Source organism: Triticum aestivum, chromosome 4B (assembly GCF_018294505.1).
Source record: "Triticum aestivum cultivar Chinese Spring chromosome 4B, IWGSC CS RefSeq v2.1, whole genome shotgun sequence".
NCBI lineage: Eukaryota > Viridiplantae > Streptophyta > Magnoliopsida > Poales > Poaceae > Triticum > Triticum aestivum.
The window spans coordinates 475,500,320-475,506,614 of record NC_057804.1 but is presented as its reverse complement, the minus strand read 5'-3'; positions in this window follow the sequence as shown (position 1 = coordinate 475,506,614).

The following is a 6,295-nucleotide window of genomic DNA, read 5'->3' as shown; positions in this document are numbered from 1 at the left end:
GGTGGTGATGTTTTCAGTTTGTTGATTGATGAGGCTTCCGATGTGTCAGACAAAGAACAAATGGCTGTTGACAAATGGCTGTTGTGTTGAGGTGTGTTGATAAGCTTGGGTTAATCCTAGAACGACTAGTTGGGGTAGTACATGTGAAGGAAACATCGGCAACGTCTCTCAAGTCAGCCCTTGAGAAATTGCTTGTTGATATTGGATTAAGCTTCAAACAAGTTAGAGGGCAATGCTATGACGGGGCGAGCAATATGAGGGGTGAGTTCAATGGTTTGAAAGCTAAAATTCTAGAAGAGAATAAGTCAGCATATTATGTGCATTGTTTTGCTCACCAACTCCAATTGGTTATCGTAGCAATTTCAAAGAAGAATGAAGATATTGCAGATTTCTTTTACATGATTTCTCTTCTGTTTAATGTGGTTGGAGCTTCTTGCAAAAGAAAAGACATGATCAGAGAGACTAATAGAGAGAATGTGAAAAAAGCCATAAGTAGTGGGCGAATTAGTACCGGCACAGGGTTGAATCAAGATCAATCACTTCAAAGGGCGGGAGACACCCGTTGGGGTTCTCACTATAGAACCCTCTCAAGCCTAATTCAGTTGTTCCCATCAATTGTCAGTGTCCTCAAGTATGTATCAAAAGAAGGCAAGAAAGATTCCAAGAAAAGTGAAGCACATGGTCTTCTATCATATTTTGGAACCTTTGATTTTGTGTTCTATTTGCACATGATGTTCCATATATTAGGGAGTGCCAACACTCTGTCACAAGCATTGCAACAAAAGGATCAAGATATCTTGAATGCAATGTCATGTGTGAAGTCAACAAGGAATGATCTACAACAACTAAGAGATAATGGGTGGGAATCACTTTTGGAGAAGGTATATGCATTCTGTGAAGAACATGACATTCCAAAGCTAAGCATGCAAGATGAATATGTCAATCGACATAATACACGAAAAAGAACCAATATAACAAACATGCATCATTATCAAATAGAGTGTCTTAACACTGTTACTGATTGGCAACTTCGAGAGTTTGATGACAGATTCAATGAAGTAAATTCTGCATTGCTTATTCACATGGCTTCTTTCAACCCAAAAAACTCTTTCACTTCTTTTAACTTGGAGAGTTTGTTGAAGCTAGCTGAGTTTTATCCTGAGGATTTCGATTCATCAAAAATGATGGATCTTGGACATGAACTTCGGATTTACATTGACAATGTCCGAGCAGACCAAAGATTTGCCAATTTGGATGGCATTGCGGATCTTGCTAAAAAGTTGGTGCATACTAAGAAGCATCTTGCTTTCCCTTTGGTGTATCAACTTCTAAAGCTAGTGCTAATTTTGCCGGTTGCCACAGCGTCAGTGGAGAGATGCTTTTCAGCAATGAATATTGTGAAGAGTGTTTTACGCAACAAAATGGGTGACCAGTTCATGAGTGATTGCTTGATTTGCTTTGTGGAGAAAGATATATTTGCTACCATTACAATTGACGCCGTAATTGATCTATTTAAGAAGATGGGAGATCGAGAAGGCAAGTTATAAAATGTGAGTCTAACATCACTTTAACTTTTTGTTTCTGCTATTTATTCTCTATATTATTTCTTACACACCATTGTTGTGAATATGATATATTACTTTTGTTCATCCTTTTCAGGAAGTCATCGTTTTTTGCTTATTTTCTCTGAATATGTAAACAAATGATTTTATGACTTTGCGGAACCAGTACTTGGTATGACAATCTTATTATTATGATACTAGTTTATCATTGGCTCATTGCATATTTTTGCTCTTCATGTCGCCCTTGGATGATATTTCTATTTGTGTTATAGTGGGCATATTTTTGGTTTTTGCTCTTTATATTGCTCTCAGTGTGAGTCACACCATAGCATGTGCTATAGTAGGCATTGGACATTGGTTGACCCCAATGACAATTTTTTCTAGCTTCGTCCTTGGTACGATGTCCATCCAACGGCCGTAGTGCTTCTTCAACCTCTGGTCTTCTTGCTCCAGCCGAACGCCGGCCGTGCTGCATGCTCCTGCCTCCCGTGGGCGGCTGTGCGAGGCCTCACCGCCCCCTACTATTCCCACCGCTGGCCAGGCCCTGCGGCGACGGCAGCCTCACACCGCAGCCGAACCAGTGAACCCTCGTACTCCTCTCCGCGCAGGCTTCCACTGCCGCGTCTTCCCCGGCTCCGCGTCGTCCCCTTCCTAGGCCTCGTCGTCGTCCACCGCCGTGGTGCTCTCCGCGCGGCGTGGTCAACGTGGTCAAGGAACGACTTCCATCGGAAGAGTACTGTACGTGGAGAGGCTGACAGCTAGGTGCACGGCCACAACCCAGTTTTTTTGTGATTTGCCAAGTAAGTCGCTTTGTCAGGCATGTTGGGCTGTAAATCTTTGAAGACGAGGAGAGCTTTCATTCGGCTGGACGAGAAAATGGCCCATCAGTAATGAGAAATGGGATGTACATTCTTAAAACACATCAAACCGGCAATTAGTTTCAAATATATTTTTTCATTTCAAGATTTTAAATTATATTAATTTTTATGCATGGAGAATTTGTTGGATTTTATATTGATATACATTTATTATTAAAATCAGTTTGAATGTGAGTCGAAATTTCAGGATTAAAAACAGTTTGGACCGCACCGAAATATACAAAATTTCGTATAATTTTTTAACCGTGGTCACAATATGGGCTGTAATGCTAACAAAAAATATGGGCTCCAAAAAAACCTTAAAAATTATTAAATGGGCTGTAAATTATTATAAATAATGGCCGATGGGATGTATACTGTTTTTTACAGATTTGAGGCTTTCCTAAAAAAATGGTTGACGCACAAGCAGTGACGGTTGGATGTCCATCCAACGGCCGTCGTGCTTCTTCAATGTCTGCTCTTCCTGCTCCAGCCGCTCAAACAACCGCCGGCAGGACTGCCTGCTCCCTCCTCCCCGCGGCCGGCTATGCTGCCGCGCAGGCCTCGCCGCCCCACCGTACTCCCATCGCTGGCCTAGCCATCCCTCTACTCACTCACACCTGCTATTATTCTCCAGCGACGGCAGACGAACCAGTAAATCGTCGTACAGTCGTACTCCCCTCCGCGTGGGAAACAACTGCCGAGTCTTCCCTGCCTCGGTGCCATCCCCTTCCTAGGCCTCGCCGTCGTCCACCGCCGTGGTGCTCTCGGCGCGGCGTGGTCAATGTGGTCAACGACCGACTTCCATCGGAAGAGTACTGTGCGTGGAGAGGCTGACAGCTGGGTCCACGGCTGCAGCAAGGAAGTGCCTCCTTATTACATGTAAAATAATTATTCCTCCACCTGACAGCGGGGACCCACTAGACGGGCCACCGTATTTCGCGAAAAAAACGTTTCCCCCTGACTGCTGGGACCCACCAGCTACACCTTCGCAGGCAAGGAAGTGTGTCCGGGCAAAAAAAACGATTCGCCCCCCTGACTGCTGGGACCCACCAGCTACATCTTCACACGCAAGGAAGTGCGTTCGGGCAAAAAAAAACGATTCGCCCCCCTGACTGCTGGGACCCACCAGCTACATCTTCGCAGGCAAGGAAGTGTCTGACAGTCGGGACCCACCTGGTCGAAGCGTACGTAGCGTTGTCATTCTAGTCGCGAACGTATACGTACATATATACTGGTGGATGTAGAGGCGTGCACGTGTCGTAGTAGAGGCGCGCGCGTAGCATGTACACGTACGTACAGCGACCAGGGTACAAGAAAGAAAATACGGCCACGTATGTGTACATACGGGCGGGGTCTCGAACGCCTACTCGCGCATACGTACGGCGAGGGCTCGTGTACATGGCTGGGTCGGAACGGAGAAACAACGTCGTCCTCGTGTTCATGGGGAGGCAACGAAATGCGTCGTGTTCATGGGGAGGCAACGGAATGCGTCGTGTTCATCGGGAGGCAACAAAACGCGTGGGAGCCAACCGGCTGGGTCGGAATGAAATGCGTGGTCGTGTTCATCGGGAGGGCTTGGATGGAACAGGTGATGGAAACGAGGCCTGGCGTACCGCAGAACGGAGGAAACTGACCTCCTATGTGCGGAACGGGGTCATGTTGATCGGGAGGGGTGTGGCGTACCGCAAAACGGAGGAAACAGACCTCCTACGGTTGAAACGGGGGTCATGTTGATCGAGAGGGGTGTGGCGTACCATAAAACGGAGGAAACGGACCTCCTACGGTTGAAACGGGGGTCCTGTTGATCGGGAGGGGTGTGGCGTACCGCAAAACGGACGAAACGGACCTTCTACGGTCGAAACGGGGGTCCTGTTCATCGGGAGGGGTGTGGCGTACCGCAAAACGGACAAAACAGACCTCCTACGATCAAAACGGGGGTCCTGTTCATTGGGAGGGGTGTGGCGTACCAGAAAACGGGACTCCACGAGATATTGTTCATCTCCACCGTCGACCTCCTCCAGCCTCCACGGGCTACCGTCGACCTCCTCCAGCCTCCATGGGCTCCTGTTCATCCAGCCTCCACCGCGCGCTACTCCACCGGCTACTATTCAACCACCCCTCCACCGTTTACTGTTCATCCAGACCTCCACCGTCTACTATTCATCCAGCCCTCCACACCACAGGGTCCTATTCAACCACCCCTCCACGGCCACCCTCCACCGTCTACTATTCATCCAGCCCTCCACACCACGGGGTCCTGTTCATCCAGAGGCAACGCCACCGCTCACTGTTCATCCACCCCCCTGCAACGCTCACTGTTCATCCAATCGATCGGTTTCAGTTAGCAGCAGTAGCGAAGGAATCGCTACATCGGGTTCAATTAACAGCCATCGACCGATCGCTCGGATTCAGTAACGCGTAGCCTGCAGTGCAATCGCTCAGGTTCAGTTAGAGCCCAACGCCTCGCTCGGATTCAGTTAGAGCCAACGCCTCGCACACACACGCGTACGTGTATGAGAGAAACGCGCATCGCTCGGCCCCCGACCTCCCACCGTAACCCGCAACTCCCCGAAATTTTCCTCCCCCTCGCTTCCACCATGTTTTTTCGTCATGGATGGCCCAAAGAATGTCATGCAGCTGCGTCTCCGGCCCGCCCAGGACGAAAATCTCATTTTCTGTCATGATTTTTTGTCATAGAAGTAGGAGTCCACCACATCTATGATGATACCGGGTTTTGTCACAATTATCGTCATAGAAGTGTCATATGTATGACAAAAAATTTTTTAGTTCGGCCTAAAATGTCACGGATGTGTCTTTTTTTTGTAGTGGAAGTGGTGACAACACCTTATGCAGGTTGCAACCAAACACCATGTTATTTGTGCACCTAATGCAATGCGGGCAACCAAACGCCGGGTCAAAAATGGTTGTCTCATGCAACTAGGGACATGCAGGCAACCAAACTATGTGCATCTGGTTTTTTTTGCCTGCATCCCCTCAAACCGGCTCAATAGAGCCAGGCTCGTCGGGCCAGGCTGAATCGACAATGTAACCAAACACGCCCACTTTGTCTAGTCTCAAGTCCTTTCAACATTGAGTCTCTGTATACCCTTGGTTTGCTACCAGGTCGACCAGATGAGACTGAAGCTTTGAGACAAGTTTCTGGACAGAACCTGTTGAGGAAGTTTGCGAGAAGACCACACAGAGATAAGGTTTGAATCTTGGTGTCTAAGTTATAGGTTGGAAGGTAGTCATGCTATAAAAATTTCAGCTCAAACGGACCAAGCAAAAATACACTTCCTTCACAAAGTGACCTTGCTGTCCAAAAATGAAAATATTTTCTTGAGCCAAAATTCTTCACATGACCATGGGAGATTGTTGCATAGGAAGGTGAGGCAGGACTCAAAGAATATTTAGGAATTTATTAGGAATTTTCTGAGTCATAAAAATGAGGGTTGCTTCATAACAGAAGGAGAAAATATTCATTTTCAGAGAGAAAATTAATATTAGGCCATTTAAGAAAATTATCCCAAGGCATGATCTTTGGAGAGATGAAGTTAAGAGATGATTTGAAAATGCTAGGATCCACTTGGAAGAAAATCAAAAAGAATTCTCAAGTGGCAAGTCCAAAAGAGATGAATGAAATCCAAGTTTAAACCAAATATTCAATAAACCTCAGAAAAAGAAAAATGGCAAAAATCTAGGGTATCACATCAGGGTCCAACAAATATACGATGATACAATTGCAAATATGACAACGGTCAAAGTTAGATATGGTGGACTATGTTTCTTTAGGACTGTGATATTTGGCACATGTGTGCCATATAAGCAAAACTGTCACACCTCTACTTCTTTCACTTTAGAGTATCACACGAT